Source organism: Pleurodeles waltl, unplaced genomic scaffold (assembly GCF_031143425.1).
Source record: "Pleurodeles waltl isolate 20211129_DDA unplaced genomic scaffold, aPleWal1.hap1.20221129 scaffold_39, whole genome shotgun sequence".
NCBI classification, from domain to species: Eukaryota; Metazoa; Chordata; class Amphibia; order Caudata; family Salamandridae; genus Pleurodeles; species Pleurodeles waltl.
This window is the reverse complement of record NW_027150097.1, coordinates 6,940,571-6,960,107: the sequence shown is the minus strand read 5'-3', so window position 1 is coordinate 6,960,107 and position 19,537 is coordinate 6,940,571. Positions and strand designations below refer to the sequence as shown.

Below are 19,537 nucleotides of genomic sequence, written 5' to 3'. Positions count from 1 at the left end.
GATGGATCATCCTGACAGTGAATCCGGTGGTGACTGCTACTAATTCTCAATCATCGACTACATGGGGTGTGGACATGCAGAAGTTTGAGCCAGTGCACATGGCCGGTGGTGACTGCTACTAATTCTCAATCATCTACTACAAGGGGTGTGGACATGCAGAATTTGGAGCCAGTTCAAGATTCAGATCAGGAGGTGCCTGGCTCCATACCAATCAACTCAGTGCCTCTGAGACAAGGACTTGAACGGTACAGTTTGAGTCCTCGACCGCCATGCTCAACGCGGCTGCAAGGATTCGGGGTGGATTGACTGAATGTGGTTTCTTGTTGTGTACTATTCTTGTATACTGGATTAGTATAGTATCTTTTTTTTGAGCAGCTATGTTTGTTTTGTATTGGTTAAGGAGAAATGTTGTGTTCGTCATGGGCACGCCTATGATGCACACCAAGGGAGGTAGGGAGTGTTAGTCTCCCCCGAGTTTTGGAGTTGGATGGGAGCGCGGTGACGTGGAACCGGAGAGAATAAAAGGTCAGGGAAGGTGTTCCTCGTGGCCAATGACTCTATATTATTCTCTGTGTATTTATTAAAACATATCTGCGAAACAGGCATCGTGTGTGCACGATGCAACACACCCCTCCCATGCCCTGAATACAGAAGTTAAAAACCAGCTGTGATTGGGATGCAGGGGACCCTGGTGCCACTAAACCTTTTGCACTGTGAACCTGCTGAACTATTGACAGCTGTGCTTTTGATATGTAGGGTCGAAACCTTTATCTCTGCCCCTCTATCACGATTTGTTGAAGATGCTGTGATTTCCCGCTTTACCGATTTACTGCGATTTAGCCAACTTCAGGCAATTAGTGCAAGCAACGGACAATAGATCTTATCGATAATTTACAGAAACTGTTGACATTGTTTTTGATAAGGGTGCTTGGGAAAAAAAAAAGTCCAAAAATGTATCCACCTCGCAAAAGACACTTGTCAGAAGAGGGGTTTGAACCCACGTCTCCAAGGGAGACTGTGACCTGAATGCAGCACCTTAGACCACCCGGCCATCCTGACACTCTTGACACCAGACTGATGGCTCAATTTCCAGCTTATAAACCAAAATGAGTGCCATGTACTGAGTGAATGTTATTTAATGTCCTCTGTATTTTCAATTCCAGACCTTCCTGCTCAGGGAAACAGTGGGATCTGAAGCTGATGAAGGAGAGAGGATGGATCATCCTGACAGTGGACCCTGTGGTGACTGCTACTAATTCTCAATCATCTACTACATGGGGTGTGGACTTGCAGAATTTTGAGCCAGTGCATATGGCGGTGGTGACTGCTACTAATTCTCAATCCTCTACTACAGGGGGTGTGGACATGCAGAATTTGGAGCCAGTTCAAGATTCAGATCAGGAGGTGCCTGGCTCCATACCAATCAACTTAGTGCCTCTGAGACAAGGACTTGAACGGTACAGTTTGAGTCCTCGACCGCCATGCTCAACGCGGCTGCAAGGATTCGGGGTGGATTGACTGAATGTGGTATTTATTGTTGTGTACTATTCTTGTATACTGGATTAGTATAGTATCTTTTTTTTGAGCAGCTATGTTTGTTTTGTATTGGTTAAGGAGAAATGTTGTGTTTGTCATGGGCACGCCCATGATGCACACCAAGGGAGGTAGTGAGTGTTAGTCTCCCCCGAGTTTTGGAGTTGGATGGTAGGTGCGGTGATATGGAATCGGAGAGAATAAAAGGTAGGGGAAGGTGTTCCTCGTGGCTAAAGACTCCATATTATTCTTTGTGTATTTATTAAAACTTCTCTGCAAAACAGGCACTGTGTGTGCACGACGCAACACCCCCACCCCTCCCATCCCCTGAATACAGAAGTTAAAAACCAGCTGTGATTGGGACGCAGGGGACCCTGGTGCCACTGAACCTTCTGCACTGTGAACCTGCTGAACTATTGACAGCTGCGCTTTTGATATGTAGGGTCGAAACCTTTATCTCGGCCCCTCTATCACGATTTGTTGAAGATGCTGTGATTTCCTGCTTTACCGATTTACTGCGATTTAGCCAACTTCAGGCAATTAGTGCAAGCAACGGAAAATAGATCTTATCGATAATTTACAGAAACTGTTGACATTGTTTTTGATACGGTGCTTGGGAAAAAAAAGTCCAAAAATGTAAACACCTCGCAAAATACACTTGTCAGAAGCTGGATTCGAACCCACGCCTCCAAAGGAGACTGCGACCTGAACGCAGCGCCTTAGACCACTCTGCCATCCTGTCACTCTTGACACTGCACTGATGGCTCAAATTCCAGCTTATAAACCAAAATGAGTGCCATGTACTGAGTGAATGTTGTTTAATGTCCTCTGTATTTTCAATTCCAGACCTTCCTGCTCAGGGAAACAGTGGGATCTGAAGCTGATGAAGGAGAGAGGATGGATCATCCTGACAGTGGATCCGGTGGTGACTGCTACTAATTCTCAATCATCTACTACATGGGGTGTGGACATGCTGAATTTTGAGCCAGTGCACATGGTGGGTGGTGACTGCTACTAATTCTCAATCATCTACTACCGGGGGTGTGGACATGCAGAATTTGCAGCCAGTTCAAGATTCAGATCAGGAGGTGCCTGGCTCCATACCAATCAACTCAGTGCCTCTGAGACAAGGACTTGAACGGTACAGTTTGAGTCCTCGACCGCCATCCTCAACGCGGCTGCAAGGATTCGGGGTGGATTGACTGAATGTGGCATTTCTTGTTGTGTACTATTCTTGTATACTGGTTTAGTATAGTATCTTTTTTTTGCACAGCTATGTTTGTTTTGTATTGGTTAAGGAGAAATGTTGTGTTCGTCATGGGCACGCCTATGATGCATACCAAGGGAGGTAGGGAGTGTTAGTCTCCCCCGAGTTTTGGAGTTGGATGGTAGGCGCGGTGACGTGGAACCGGAGAGAATAAAAGGTCAGGGAAGGTGTTCCTCGTGGCCAATGACTCTATATTATTCTCTGTGTATTTATTAAAACTTATCTGTGAAACAGGCACTGTGTGTGCACGATGCAACACACCCCTCCCATGCCCTGAATACAGAAGTTAAAAACCAGCTGTGATTGGGATGCAGGGGACCCTGGTGCCACTGAGCCTTCTGCACTGTTAACCTGCTGAACTATTGACAGCTGTGCTTTTGATATGTAGGGTCGAATCCTTTATCTCGGCCCCTCTATCACGATTTGTTGAAGATGCTGTGATTTCCTGCTTTACCGATTTACTGCGATTTAGCCAACTTCAGGCAATTAGTGCAAGCAACGGACAATAGATCTTATCGATAATTTACAGAAACTGTTGACATTGTTTTTGATAAGGGTGCTTGGAAAAAAAAAGTCAAAAAATGTATCCACCTCGCAAAAGACACTTGTCAGAAGAGGGGTTTGAACCCGCGTCTCCAAGGGAGACTGTGACCTGAATGCAGCACCTTAGACGACCCGGCCATCCTGACACTCTTGACACCAGACTGATGGCTCAATTTCCAGCTTATAAACCAAAATGAGTGCCATGTACTGAGTGAATGTTATTTAATGTCCTCTGTATTTTCAATTCCAGACCTTCCTGCTCAGGGAAACAGTGGGATCTGAAGCTGATGAAGGAGAGATGATGGATCATCCTGACAGTGGACCCTGTGGTGACTGCTACTAATTCTCAATCATCTACTACAGGGGGTGTGGACATGCAGAATTTGGAGCCAGTTCAAGATTCAGATCAGGAGGTGCCTGGCTCCATACCAATCAACTCAGTGCCTCTGAGACAAGGACTTGAACGGTACAGTTTGAGTCCTCGACCGCCATGCTCAACGCGGCTGCAAGGATTCGGGGTGGATTGACTGAATGTGGTATTTATTGTTGTGTACTATTCTTGTATACTGGATTAGTATAGTATGTTTTTTTTGAGCAGCTATGTTTGTTTTGTATTGGTTAAGGAGAAATGTTGTGTTCGTCATGGGCACGCCCATGATGCACACCAAGGGAGGTAGGGAGTGTTAGTCTCCCCCGAGTTTTGGAGTTCGATGGTAGGTGCGGTGATGTGGAATCGGAGAGAATAAAAGGTAGGGGAAGGTGTTCCTCGTGGCTAAAGACTCCATATTATTCTTTGTGTATTTATTAAAACTTCTCTGCAAAACAGGCACTGTGTGTGCACGACGCAACACCCCCACCCCTCCCATCCCCTGAATACAGAAGTTAAAAAACAGCTGTGATTGGGACGCAGGGGACCCTGGTGCCACTGAACCTTCTGCACTGTAAACCTGCTGAACTATTGACAGCTGCGCTTTTGATATGTAGGGTCGAAACCTTTATCTCGGCCCCTCTATCACGATTTGTTGAAGATGCTGTGATTTCCTGCTTTACCGATTTACTGCGATTTAGCCAACTTCAGGCAATTAGTGCAAGCAACGGAAAATAGATCTTATTGATAATTTACAGAAACTGTTGACATTGTTTTTGATACGGTGCTTGGGAAAAAAAAGTCCAAAAATGTATCCACCTCGCAAAATACACTTGTCAGAAGTGGGATTTGAACCCACACCTCCAAGGGAGGCTGCAACCTGAACGCAGCGCCTTAGACCACTCGGCCATCCTGACACTCTTCACACCTCCCTCATGGCTCAATTTCGAGCGTATAAACCAAAATGAGTGCCATGTACTGAGTGAATGTTGTTTAATGTCCTCTGTATTTTCAATTCCAGACCTTCCTGCTCAGGGAAACAGTGGGATCTGAAGCTGATGAAGGAGAGAGGATGGATCATCCTGACAGTGAATCCGGTGGTGACTGCTACTAATTCCCAATCATCGATTACATGGGGTGTGGACATGCAGAAGTTTGAGCCAGTGCACATGGCCGGTGGTGACTGCTACTAATTCTCAATCATCTACTACAAGGGGTGTGGACATGCAGAATTTGGAGCCAGTTCAAGATTCAGATCAGGAGGTGCCTGGCTCCATACCAATCAACTCAGTGCCTCTGAGACAAGGACTTGAACGGTACAGTTTGAGTCCTCGACCGCCATGCTCAACGCGGCTGCAAGGATTCGGGGTGGATTGACTGAATGTGGCATTTCTTGTTGTGTACTATTCTTGTATACTGGATTAGTATAGTATCTTTTTTTTGAGCAGCTATGTTTGTTTTGTATTGGTTAAGGAGAAATGTTGTGTTCGTCATGGGCACGCCTATGATGCACACCAAGGGAGGTAGGGAGTGTTAGTCTCCCCCGAGTTTTGGAGTTGGATGGTAGGCGCGGTGACGTGGAACCGGAGAGAATAAAAGGTCAGGGAAGGTGTTCCTCGTGGCCAATGACTCTATATTATTCTCTGTGTATTTATTAAAACTTATTTGCGAAACAGGCACTGTGTGTGCACGATGCAACACACCCCTCCCATGCCCTGAATACAGAAGTTAAAAACCAGCTGTGATTGGGACGCAGGGGACCCTGGTGCCACTGAACCTTCTGCACTGTGAACCTGCTGAACTATTGACAGCTGTGCTTTTGATATGTAGGGTCGAAACCTTTATCTCGGCCCCTCTATCACGATTTGTTGAAGATGCTGTGATTTCCTGCTTTACCGATTTACTGCGATTTAGCCAACTTCAGGCAATTAGTGCAAGCAACGGACAATAGATCTTATCGATAATTTACAGAAACTGTTGACATTGTTTTTGATAAGGGTGCTTGGAAAACAAAAGTCCAAAAATATATCCACCTCGCAAAAGACACTTGTCAGAAGAGGGGTTTGAACCCACGTCTCCAAGGGAGACTGTGACCTGAATGCAGCACCTTAGACCACCCGGCCATCCTGACACTCTTGACACCAGACTGATGGCTCAATTTCCAGCATATAAACCAAAATGAGTGCCATGTACTGAGTGAATGTTATTTAATGTACTCTGTATTTTCAATTCCAGACCTTCCTGCTCAGGGAAACAGTGGGATCTGAAGCTGATGAAGGAGAGAGGATGGATCATCCTGACAGTGAATCCGGTGGTGACTGCTACTAATTCTTAATCATCGACTACATGGGGTGTGGACATGCAGAAGTTTGAGCCAGTGCACATGGCCGGTGGTGACTGCTACTAATTCTCAATCATCTACTACAAGGGGTGTGGACATGCAGAATTTGGAGCCAGTTCAAGATTCAGATCAGGAGGTGCCTGTCTCCATACCAATCAACTCAGTGCCTCTGAGACAAGGACTTGAACGGTACAGTTTGAGTCCTCGACCGCCATGCTCAACGCGGCTGCAAGGATTCGGGGTGGATTAACTGAATGTGGCATTTCTTGTTGTGTACTATTCTTGTATACTGGATTAGTATAGTATCTTTTTTTTGAGCAGCTATGTTTGTTTTGTATTGGTTAAGGAGAAATGTTGTGTTCGTCATGGGCACGCCTATTATGCACACCAAGGGCGGTAGGGAGTGTTAGTCTCCCCTGAGTTTTGGAGTTGGATGGTAGGCGCGGTGACGTGGAACCGGAGAGAATAAAAGGTCAGGGAAGGTGTTCCTCGTGGCCAATGACTCTATATTATTCTCTGTGTATTTATTAAAACTTATCTGCGAAACAGGCACCGTGTGTGCACGATGCAACACACCCCTCCCATGCCCTGAATACAGAAGTTAAAAACCAGCTGTGATTGGGACGCAGGGGACCCTGGTGCCACTGAACCTTCTGCACTGTGAACCTGCTGAACTATTGACAGCTGCGCTCTTGATATGTAGGGTCGAAACCTTTATCTCAGCCCCTCTATCACGATTTGTTGAAGATGCTGTGATTTCCCGCTTTACCGATTTACTGCGATTTAGCCAACTTCAGGAAATTAGTGCAAGCAACGGACAATAGATCTTATCGATAATTTACAGAAACTGTTGACATTGTTTTTGATACAGGTGCTTGGAAAAAAAAAGTCCAAAAATGTATCCACCTCGCAAAAGACACTTGTCAGAAGTGGGATTCGAACCCACGCCTCCAAAGGAGACTGCGACCTGAACGCAGCGCCTTAGACCACTCGGCCATCCTGACACTCTTGACACTGCCCTGATGGCTCAATTTCCAGCTTATAAACCAAAATGAGTGCCATGTACTGAGTGAATGTTGTTTAATGTCCTCTGTATTTTCAATTCCAGACCTTCCTGCTCAGGGAAACAGTGGGATCGGAAGCTGATGAAGGAGAGAGGATGGATCATCCTGACAGTGAATCCGGTGGTGACTGCTACTAATTCTCAATCATCGACTACTTGGGGTGTGGACATGCAGAAGTTTGAGCCAGTGCACATGGCCGGTGGTGACTGCTACTAATTCTCAATCATCTACTACAAGGGGTGTGGACATGCAGAATTTGGAGCCAGTTCAAGATTCAGATCAGGAGGTGCCTGGCTCCATACCAATCAACTCAGTGCCTCTGAGACAAGGACTTGAACGGTACAGTTTGAGTCCTCGACCGCCATGCTCAACGCGGCTGCAAGGATTCGGGGTGGATTGACTGAATGTGGCATTTCTTGTTGTGTACTATTCTTGTATACTGGATTAGTATAGTATCTTTTTTTTGAGCAGCTATGTTTGTTTTGTATTGGTTAAGGAGAAATGTTGTGTTCTTCATGGGCACGCCTATGATGTACACCAAGGGAGGTAGGGAGTGTTAGTCTCCCCCGAGTTTTGGAGTTGGATGGTAGGCGCGGTGACGTGGAACCGGAGAGAATAAAAGGTCAGGGAAGGTGTTCCTCGTGGCCAATGACTCTATATTATTCACTGTGTATTTATTAAAACTTATCTGCGAAACAGGCACCGTGTGTGCGCGATGCAACACACCCCTCCCATGCCCTGAATACAGAAGTTAAAAACCAGCTGTGATTGGGACGCAGGGGACCCTGGTGCCACTGAACCTTCTGCACTGTGAACCTGCTGAACTATTGACAGCTGCGCTCTTGATATGTAGGGTCGAAACCTTTATCTCTGCCCCTCTATCACGATTTGTTGAAGATGCTGTGATTTCCTGCTTTACCGATTTACTGCGATTTAGCCAACTTCAGGAAATTAGTGCAAGCAACGGACAATAGATCTTATCGATAATTTACAGAAACTGTTGACATTGTTTTTGATACGGGTGCTTGGAAAAAAAAAGTCAAAAAATGTATCCACCTCGCAAAAGACACTTGTCAGAAGTGGGATTCGAACCCACGCCTCCAAAGGAGACTGCGACCTGAACGCAGCGCCTTAGACCACTCGGCCATTCTGACACTCTTGACACTGTACTGATGGCTCAATTTCCAGCTTATAAACCAAAATGAGTGCCATGTACTGAGTGAATGTTGTTTAATGTCCTCTGTATTTTCAATTCCAGACCTTCCTGCTCAGGGAAACAGTGGGATCTGAAGCTGATGAAGGAGAGAGGATGGATCATCATGACAGTGAATCCGGTGGTGACTGCTACTAATTCTCAATCATCGACTACTTGGGGTGTGGACATGCAGAAGTTTGAGCCAGTGCACATGGCCGGTGGTGACTGCTACTAATTCTCAATCATCTACTACAAGGGGTGTGGACATGCAGAATTTGGAGCCAGTTCAAGATTCAGATCAGGAGGTGCCTGGCTCCATACCAATCAACTCAGTGCCTCTGAGACAAGGACTTGAACGGTACAGTTTGAGTCCTCGACCGCCGTGCTCAACTGCAAGGATTCGGGGTGGATTGACTGAATGTGGCATTTCTTGTTGTGTACTATTCTTGTATACTGGATTAGTATAGTATCTTTTTTTTGAGCAGCTATGTTTGTTTTGTATTGGTTAAGGCGAAATGTTGTGTTCGTCATGGGCACGCCTATGATGCACACCAAGGGAGGTAGGGAGTGTTAGTCTCCCCCGAGTTTTGGAGTTGGATGGTAGGCGCGGTGACGTGGAACCGGAGAGAATAAAAGGCCAGGGAAGGTGTTCCTCGTGGCCAATGACTCTATATTATTCTCTGTGTATTTATTAAAACTTATCTGCGAAACAGGCACCATGTGTGCACGATGCAACACACCCCTCCCATGCCCTGAATACAGAAGTTAAAAACCAGCTGTGATTGGGACGCAGGGGACCCTGGTGCCACTGAACCTTCTGCACTGTGAACCTGCTGAACTATTGACAGCTGCGCTCTTGATATGTAGGGTCAAATCCTTTATCTCTGCCCCTCTATCACGATTTGTTGAAGATGCTGTGATTTCCCGCTTTACCGATTTACTGCGATTTAGCCAACTTCAGGAAATTAGTGCAAGCAACGGACAATAGATCTTATCGATAATTTACAGAAACTGCTGACATTGTTTTTGATACGGGTGCTTGATAAAAAAAAGACAAAAAATGTATCCACCTCGCAAAAGACACTTGTCATAAGTGGGATTCGAGCCCACGCCTCCAAAAAAGACTACGATCTGAACGCAGCGCCTTAGACCACTCGGCCATCCTGACACTCGTGACACTGCACTGATGGCTCAATTTCCAGCTTATAAACCAAAAAGAGTGCCATGTACTGAGTGAATGTTGTTTAATGTCCTCTGTATTTTCAATTCCAGACCTTCCTGCTCAGGGAAACAGTGGGATCTGAAGCTGATGAAGGAGAGAGGATGGATCATCCTGACAGTGGATTCGGTGGTGACTGCTACTAATTCTCAATCATCTACTACATGGGGTGTGGACATGCTGAATTTTGAGCCAGTGCACATGGCCGGTGGTGACTGCTACTAATTCTCAATCATCTACTACAGGGGGAGTGGACATGCAGAATTTGGAGCCAGTTCAAGATTCAGATCAGGAGGTGCCTGGCTCCATACCAATCAACTCAGTGCCTCTGAGACAAGGACTTGAACGGTACAGTTTGAGTCCTCGACCGCCATGCTCAACGCGGCTGCAAGGATTCGGGGTGGATTGACTGAATGTGGCATTTCTTGTTATGTACTATTTTTGTATACTGGTTTAGTATAGTATCTTTTTTTTGAGAAGCTATGTTTGTTTTGTATTGGTTAAGGAGAAATGTTGTGTTCGTCATGGGCACGCCTATGATGAACACTAAGGGAGGTAGGGAGTGTTAGTCTCCCCCGAGTTTTGGAGTTGGATGGTAGGCGCGGTGACGTGGAACCGGAGAGAATAAAAGGTCAGGGAAGGTGTTCCTCGTGGCCAATGACTCTATATTATTCTCTGTGTATTTATTAAAACTTATTTGCGAAACAGGCACTGTGTGTGCACGATGCAACACACCCCTCCCATGCCCAGAATACAGAAGTTAAACACCAGCTGTGATTGGGACGCAGGGGACCCTGGTGCCACTGAACCTTCTGCACTGTGAACCTGCTGAACTATGGACAGCTGTGCTTTTGATATGTAGGGTCGAAACCTTTACCTCGGCCCCTCTATCACCATTTGTTGAAGATGCTGTGATTTCCTGCTTTACCGATTTACTGCGATTTAGCCAACTTCAGGCAATTAGTGCAAGCAACGGACAATAGATCTTATCGATAATTTACAGAAACTGTTGACATTGTTTTTGATAAGGGTGCTTGGAAAAAAAAAGTCCAAAAATGTATCTACCTCGCAAAAGACTCTTGTCCGAAGAGGGGTTTGAACCCACGTCTCCAAGGGAGACTGTGACCTGAATGCAGCACCTTAGACCACCCAGCCATCCTGACACTCTTGACACGAGACTGATGGCTCAATATCCAGCTTATAAACCAAAATGAGTGCCATGTACTGAGTGAATGTTATTTAATGTCCTCTGTATTTTCAATTCCAGACCTTCCTGCTCAGGGAAACAGTGGGATCTGAAGCTGATGAAGGAGAGAGGATGGATCATCCTGACAGTGGACCCTGTGGTGACTGCTACTAATTCTCAATCATCTACTACATGGGGTGTGGACTTGCAGAATTTTGAGCCAGTGCATATGGCCGGTGGTGACTGCTACTAATTCTCAATCGTCTACTACAGGGGGTGTGGACATGCAGAATTTGGAGCCAGTTCAAGATTCAGATCAGGAGGCTCCTGGCTCCATACCAATCAACTCAGTGCCTCTGAGACAAGGACCTGAACGGTACAGTTTGAGTCCTCGACCGCCATGCTCAACGCGGCTGCAAGGATTCGGGGTGGATTGACTGAATGTGGTATTTCTTGTTGTGTACTATTCTTGTATACTGGATTAGTATAGTATCTTTTTTTTGAGCAGCTATGTTTGTTTTGTATTGGTTAAGGAGAAATGTTGTGTTCGTCATGGGCACGCCCATGATGCACACCAAGGGAGGTAGGGAGTGTTAGTCTCCCCCGAGTTTTGGAGTTGGATGGTAGGTGCGGTGATGTGGAATCAGAGAGAATAAAAGGTAGGGGAAGGTGTTCCTCGTGGCTAAAGACTCCATATTATTCTTTGTGTATTTATTAAAACTTCTCTGCAAAACAGGCACTGCGTGTGCACGACACAACACCCCCACCCCTCCCATCCCCTGAATACAGAAGTTAAAAACCAGCTGTGATTGGGACGCAGGGGACCCTGGTGCCACTGAACCTTCTGCACTGTGAACCTGCTGAACTATTGACAGCTGCGCTTTTGATATGTAGGGTCGAAACCTTTATCTCGGCCCCTCTATCACGATTTGTTGAAGATGCTGTGATTTCCTGCTTTACCGATTTACTGCGATTTAGCCAACTTCAGGCAATTAGTGCAAGCAACGGAAAATAGATCTTATCGATAATTTACAGAAACTGTTGACAACGTTTTTGATACAGTGCTTGGGAAAAAAAAGTCCAAAAATGTATCCACCTCGCAAAATACTCTTGTCAGAAGTGGGATTTGAACCCACACCTCCAAGGGAGGTTGCGACCTGAACGCAGCGCCTTAGACCACTCGGCCATCCTGACACTCTTCACACCTCCCTCATGGCTCAATTTCGAGCGTATAAACCAAAATGAGTGCCATGTACTGAGTGAATGTTGTTTAATGTCCTCTGTATTTTCAATTCCAGACCTTCCTGCTCAGGGAAACAGTGGGATCTCAAGCTGATGAAGGAGAGAGGATGGATCATCCTGACAGTGAATCCGGTGGTGACTGCTGCTAATTCTCAATCATCGACTACATGGGGTGTGGACATGCAGAATTTGGAGCCAGTTCAAGATTCAGATCAGGAGGTGCCTGGCTCCATACCAATCAACTCAGTGCCTCTGAGACAAGGACTTGAATGGTACAGTTTGAGTCCTCGACCGCCATGCTCAACGCGGCTGCAAGGATTCGGGGTGGATTGACTGAATGTGGTATTTATTGTTGTGTACTATTCTTGTATACTGGATTAGTATAGTATCTTTTTTTTGAGCAGCTATGTTTGTTTTGTATTGGTTAAGGAGAAATGTTGTGTTCGTCATGGGCACGCCCATGATGCACACCAAGGGAGGTAGGGAGTGTTAGTCTCCCCCGAGTTTTGGAGTTGGATGGTAGGTGCGGTGATGTGGAATCGGAGAGAATAAAAGGTAGGGGAAGGTGTTCCTCGTGGCCAAAGACTCCATATTATTCTTTGTGTATTTATTAAAACTTATCTGCAAAACAGGCACTGTGTGTGCACGACGCAACACCCCCACCCCTCCCATCCCCTGAATACAGAAGTTAAAAACCAGCTCTGATTGGGACGCAGGGGACCCTGGTGCCACTGAACCTTCTGCACTGTGAACCTGCTGAACTATTGACAGCTGCGCTTTTGATATGTAGGGTCGAAACCTTTATCTCGGCCCCTCTATCACGATTTGTTGCAGATGCTGTGATTTCCTGCTTTACCGATTTACTGCGATTTAGCCAACTTCAGGCAATTAGTGCAAGCAACGGAAAATAGATCTTATCGATAATTTACAGAAACTGTTGACATTGTTTTTGATACGGTGCTTTGGAAAAAAAAGTCCAAAAATGTATCCACCTCGCAAAATACACTTGTCAGAAGTGGGATTTGAACCCACACCTGCAAGGGAGGCTGCGACCGGAACGCAGCGCCTTAGACCACTCAGCCATCCTGACACTCTTCAAACTTCCCTCATGGCTCAATTTCGAACGTATAAATCAAAATGAGTGCCATGTACTGAGTGAATGTTGTTTAATGTCCTCTGTATTTTCAATTCCAGACCTTCCTGCTCAGGGAAACAGTGGGATCTGAAGCTGATGAAGGAGAGAGGATGGATCATCCTGACAGTGAATCCGGTGGTGACTGCTACTAATTCTCAATCATCGACTACTTGGGGTGTGGACATGCAGAAGTTTGAGCCAGTGCACATGGCCGGTGGTGACTGCTACTAATTCTCAATCATCTACTACAAGGGGTGTGGACATGCAGAATTTGGAGCTAGTTCAAGATTCAGATCAGGAGGTGCCTGGCTCCATACCAATCAACTCAGTGCCTCTGAGACAAGGACTTGAACGGTACAGTTTGAGTCCTCGACCGCCATTCTCAACGCGGCTGCAAGGATTCGGGGTGGATTGACTGAATGTGGCATTTCTTGTTGTGTACTATTCTTGTATACTGGATTAGTATAGTATCTTTTTTTTGAGCAGCTATGTTTGTTTTGTATTGGTTAAGGAGAAATGTTGTGTTCGTCATGGGCACGCCTATGATGCACACCAAGGGAGGTAGGGAGTGTTAGTCTCCCCCGAGTTTTGGAGTTGGGTGGTAGGCGCGGTGACGTGGAACCGGAGAGAATAAAAGGTCAGGGAAGGTGTTCCTCGTGGCCAATGACTCTATATTATTCTCTGTGTATTTATTAAAACTTATCTGCGAAACAGGCACCGTGTGTGCACGATGCAACACACCCCTCCCATGCCCTGAATACAGAAGTTAAAAACCAGCTGTGATTGGGACGCAGGGGACCCTGGTGCCACTGAACCTTCTGCACTGTGAACCTGCTGAACTATTGACAGCTGCGCTCTTGATATGTAGGGTCGAAACCTTTATCTCTGCCCCTCTATCACGATTTGTTGAAGATGCTGTGATTTCCCGCTTTACCGATTTACTGCGATTTAGCCAACTTCAGGAAATTAGTGCAAGCAACGGACAATAGATCTTATCGATAATTTACAGAAACTGTTGACATTGTTTTTGATACGGGTGCTTGGAAAAAAAAAGTCAAAAAATGTATCCACCTCGCAAAAGACAGTTGTCAGAAGTGGGATTCGAACCCACGCCTCCAAAGGAGACTGCGACCTGAATGCAGCGCCTTAAACCACTCGGCCACCCTGACACTCTTGACACTGCACTGATGGCTCCATTTCCAGCTTATAAACCAAAATGAGTGCCATGTTCTGAGTGAATGTTGTTTAATGTCCTCTGTATTTTCAATTCCAGACCTTCCTGCTCAGGGAAACAGTGGGATCTGAAGCTGATGAAGGAGAGAGGATGGATCATCCTGACAGTAAATCCGGTGGTGACTGCTACTAATTCTCAATCATCGACTACTTGGGGTGTGGACATGCAGAAGTTTGAGCCAGTGCACATGGCCGGTGGTGACTGCTACTAATTCTCAATCATCTACTACAAGGGGTGTGGACATGCAGAATTTGGAGCCAGTTCAAGATTCAGATCAGGAGGTGCCTGGCTCCATACCAATCAATTCAGTGCCTCTGAGACAAGGACTTGAACGGTACAGTTTGAGTCCTCGACCGCCATGCTCAACGCGGCTGCAAGGATTCGGGGTGGATTGACTGAATGTGGCATTTCTTGTTGTGTACTATTCTTGTATACTGGATTAGTATAGTATCTTTTTTTTGAGCAGCTATGTTTGTTTTGTATTGGTTAAGGAGAAATGTTGTGTTCGTCATGGGCACGCCTATGATGCACACCAAGGGAGGTAGGGGAGTGTTAGTCTAACCCGAGTTTTGGAGTTGGATGGTAGGCGCGGTGACGTGGAACTGGAGAGAATAAAAGGCCAGGGAAGGTGTTCCTCGTGGCCAATGACTCTATATTATTCTCTGTGTATGTATTAAAACTTATCTGCGAAACAGGCACCATGTGTGCACGATGCAACACACCCCTCCCATGCCCTGAATACAGAAGTTAAAAACCAGCTGTGATTGGGACGCAGGGGACCCTGGTGCCACTGAACCTTCTGCACTGTGAACCTGCTGAACTATTGACAGCTGCGCTCTTGATATGTAGGGTCAAAACCTTTATCTCTGCCCCTCTATCACGATTTGTTGAAGATGCTGTGATTTCCCGCTTTACCGATTTACTGCGATTTAGCCAACTTCAGGAAATTAGTGCAAGCAACGGACAATAGATCTTATCGATAATTTACAGAAACTGTTGACATTGTTTTTGATACGGGTGCTTGGAAAAAAAAAAGACAAAAAATGTATCCACCTCGCAAAAGACACTTGAGAGAAGTGAGATTCGAACCCACGCCTCCAGAAGAGACTGCGACCTGAATGCAGCGCCTTAGACCACTCTGCCATCCTGACACTCTTAACACTGCACTGATGGCTCAATTTCCAGCTTATAAACCAAAATGAGTGCCATGTACTGAGTGAATGTTGTTTAATGTCCTCTGTATTTTCAATTCCAGACCTTCCTGCTCAGGGAAACAGTGGGATCTGAAGCTGATGAAGGAGAGAGGATGGATCATCCTGACAGTGGATCCGGTGGTGACTGCTACTAATTCTCAATCATCTACTACATGGGGTGTGGACATGCTGAATTTTGAGCCAGTGCACATGGCCGGTGGTGACTGCTACTAATTCTCAATCATCTACTACAGGGGGTGTGGACATGCAGAATTTGGAGCCAGTTCAAGATTCAGATCAGGAGGTGCCTGGCTCCATACCAATCAACTCAGTGCCTCTGAGACAAGGACTTGAACGGTACAGTTTGAGTCCTCGACTGCCATGCTCAACGCGGCTGCAAGGATTCGGGGTGGATTGACTGAATGTGGCATTTCTTGTTGTGTACTATTCTTGTATACTGGTTTAGTATAGTATCTTTTTTTTTAGCAGCTATGTTTGTTTTGTATTGGTTTAGGAGAAATGTTGTGTTCGTCATGGGCACGCCTATGATGCACACCAAGGGAGGTAGGGAGTGTTAGTCTCCCCCGAGTTTTGGAGTTGGATGGTAGGCGCGGTGACGTGGAACCGGAGAGAATAAAAGGTCAGGGAAGGTGTTCCTCGTGGCCAATGACTCTATATTATTCTCTGTGTATTTATTAAAACTTATTTGCGAAACAGGCACTGTGTGTGCACGATGCAACACACCCCTCCCATGCCCAGAATACAGAAGTTAAAAACCAGCTGTGATTGGGACGCAGGGGACCCTGGTGCCACTGAACCTTCTGCACTGTGAACCTGCTGAACTATGGACAGCTGTGCTTTTGATATGTAGGGTCGAAACCTTTACCTCGGCCCCTCTATCACCATTTGTTGAAGATGCTGTGATTTCCTGCTTTACCGATTTACTGCGATTTAGCCAACTTCAGGCAATTAGTGCAAGCAACGGAAAATAGATCTTATCGATAATTTACAGAAACTGTTGACAATGTTTTTGATACAGTGCTTGGGAAAAAAAAGTCCAAAAATGTATCCACCTCGCAAAATACACTTGTCAGAAGTGGGATTTGAACCCACACCTCCAAGGGAGACTGCAACCTGAACGTAGCGCCTTAGACCACTCGGCCATCCTGACACTCTTCACACCTCCCTCATGGCTCAATTTCGAGTGTATAAACCAAAATGAATGCCATGTACTGAGTGAATGTTGTTTAATGTCCTCTGTTTTTTCAATTCCAGACCTTCCTGCTCAGGGAAACAGTGGGATCTGAAGCTGATGAAGGAGAGAGGATGGATCATCCTGACAGTGAATCCGGTGGTGACTGCTACTAATTCTCAATCATCGACTACATGGGGTGTGGACATGCAGAAGTTTGAGCCAGTGCACATGGCCGGTGGTGACTGCTACTAATTCTCAATCATCTACTACAAGGGGTGTGGACATGCAGAATTTGGAGCCAGTTCAATATTCAGATCAGGAGGTGCCTGGCTCCATACCAATCAACTCAGTGCCTCTGAGACAAGGACTTGAACGGTACAGTTTGAGTCCTCGACCGCCATGCTCAACGCGGCTGCAAGGATTCGGGGTGGATTGACTGAATGTGGCATTTCTTGTTGTGTACTATTCTTGTATACTGGATTAGTATAGTATCTTTCTTTTTGAGCAGCTATGTTTGTTTTGTATTGGTTAAGGAGAAATGTTGTGTTCGTCATGGGCACGCCTATGATGCACACCAAGGGAGGTAGGGAGTGTTAGTCTCCCCCGAGTTTTGGAGTTGGATGGTAGGCGCGGTGACGTGGAACCGGAGAGAATAAAAGGCCAGGGAAGGTGTTCCTCGTGGCCAATGACTCTATATTATTCTCTGTGTATTTATTAAAACTTATCTGCGAAACAGGCACTGTGTGTGCACGATGCAACACACCCCTCCCATGCCCTGAATACAGAAGTTAAAAACCAGCTGTGATTGGGACGCAGGGGACCCTGGTGCCACTGAACCTTCTGCACTGTGAACCTGCTGAACTATTGACAGCTGCGCTCTTGATATGTAGGGTCAAAACCTTTATCTCTGCCCTTCTATCACGATTTGTTGAAGATGCTGTGATTTCCAGCTTTACCGATTTACTGCGATTTAGCCCACTTCAGGAAATTAGTGCATGCATCGGACAATAGATCTTATCGATAATTTACAGAAACTGTTGACATTGTTTTTGATACAGGTGCTTGGAAAAAAAAAGACAAACAATGTATCCACCTCGCAAACAACACTTGTCAGAAGTGGGATTCAAACCCACGCCTCCAAAGAAGACTGCAACCTGAACGCAGCGCCTTAGACCACTCGGCCATCCTGACACTCGCGACACTAGACTGATGGCTCAATTTCCAGCTTATAAACCAAAATGAGTGCCATGTACTGAGTGAATGTTGTTTAATGTCCTCTGTATTTTCAATTCCAGACCTTCCTGCTCAGGGAAACAGTGGGATCTGAAGCTGATGAAGGAGAGAGGATGGATCATCCTGACAGTGGATCCGGTGGTGACTGCTACTAATTCTCAATCATCTACTACATGGGGTGTGGACATGCTGAATTTTGAGCCAGTGCACATGGCCGGTGGTGACTGCTACTAATTCTCAATCATCTACTACAGGGGGTGTGGACATGCAGAATTTGGAGCCAGTTCAAGATTCAGATCAGGAGGTGCCTGGCTCCATACCAATCAACTCAGTGCCTCTGAGACAAGGACTTGAACGGTACAGTTTGAGTCCTCGACTGCCATGCTCAACGCGGCTGCAAGGATTCGGGGTGGATTGACTGAATGTGGCATTTCTTGTTGTGTACTATTCTTGTATACTGGTTTAGTATAGTATCTTTTTTTTTAGCAGCTATGTTTGTTTTGTATTGGTTTAGGAGAAATGTTGTGTTCGTCATGGGCACGCCTATGATGCACACCAAGGGAGGTAGGGAGTGTTAGTCTCCCCCGAGTTTTGGAGTTGGATGGTAGGCGCGGTGACGTGGAACCGGAGAGAATAAAAGGTCAGGGAAGGTGTTCCTCGTGGCCAATGACTCTATATTATTCTCTGTGTATTTATTAAAACTTATTTGCGAAACAGGCACAGTGTGTGCACGATGCAACACACCCCTCCCATGCCCAGAATACAGAAGTTAAAAACCAGCTGTGATTGGGACGCAGGGGACCCTGGTGCCACTGAACCTTCTGCACTGTGAACCTGCTGAACTATGGACAGCTGTGCTTTTGATATGTAGGGTCGAAACCTTTACCTCGGCCCCTCTATCACCATTTGTTGAAGATGCTGTGATTTCCTGCTTTACCGATTTACTGCGATTTAGCCAACTTCAGGCAATTAGTGCAAGCAACGGAAAATAGATCTTATCGATAATTTACAGAAACTGTTGACAATGTTTTTGATACAGTGCTTGGGAAAAAAAAGTCCAAAAATGTATCCACCTCGCAAAATACACTTGTCAGAAGTGGGATTTGAACCCACACCTCCAAGGGAGACTGCAACCTGAACGTAGCGCCTTAGACCACTCGGCCATCCTGACACTCTTCACACCTCCCTCATGGCTCAATTTCGAGCGTATAAACCAAAATGAATGCCATGTACTGAGTGAATGTTGTTTAATGTCCTCTGTTTTTTCAATTCCAGACCTTCCTGCTCAGGGAAACAGTGGGATCTGAAGCTGATGAAGGAGAGAGGATGGATCATCCTGACAGTGAATCCGGTGGTGACTGCTACTAATTCTCAATCATCGACTACATGGGGTGTGGACATGCAGAAGTTTGAGCCAGTGCACATGGCCGGTGGTGACTGCTACTAATTCTCAATCATCTACTACAAGGGGTGTGGACATGCAGAATTTGGAGCCAGTTCAATATTCAGATCAGGAGGTGCCTGGCTCCATACCAATCAACTCAGTGCCTCTGAGACAAGGACTTGAACGGTACAGTTTGAGTCCTCGAC

At 46.0% G+C, this 19,537-nt stretch overlaps 4 non-coding genes across 4 annotated transcripts; all 4 read right to left on the bottom strand.

Moving 5' to 3' along the window:
* Positions 1 to 6,972: 6,972 nt before the first annotated feature.
* Positions 6,973 to 7,055, bottom strand: TRNAL-CAG (transfer RNA leucine (anticodon CAG)). The gene has a single exon. It is a non-coding gene; the product is annotated as a tRNA-Leu (tRNA).
* Positions 7,056 to 8,186: 1,131 nt separating this feature from the next.
* On the bottom strand, positions 8,187 to 8,269 carry TRNAL-CAG (transfer RNA leucine (anticodon CAG)). Its single transcript has one exon. It is a non-coding gene; the product is annotated as a tRNA-Leu (tRNA).
* Positions 8,270 to 12,964: 4,695 nt separating this feature from the next.
* TRNAR-CCG (transfer RNA arginine (anticodon CCG)) lies at positions 12,965 to 13,047 on the bottom strand. Its single transcript has one exon. It is a non-coding gene; the product is annotated as a tRNA-Arg (tRNA).
* A 1,131-nt stretch (positions 13,048 to 14,178) lies between these two features.
* On the bottom strand, positions 14,179 to 14,261 carry TRNAL-CAG (transfer RNA leucine (anticodon CAG)). The gene has a single exon. It is a non-coding gene; the product is annotated as a tRNA-Leu (tRNA).
* Positions 14,262 to 19,537: the final 5,276 nt, after the last annotated feature.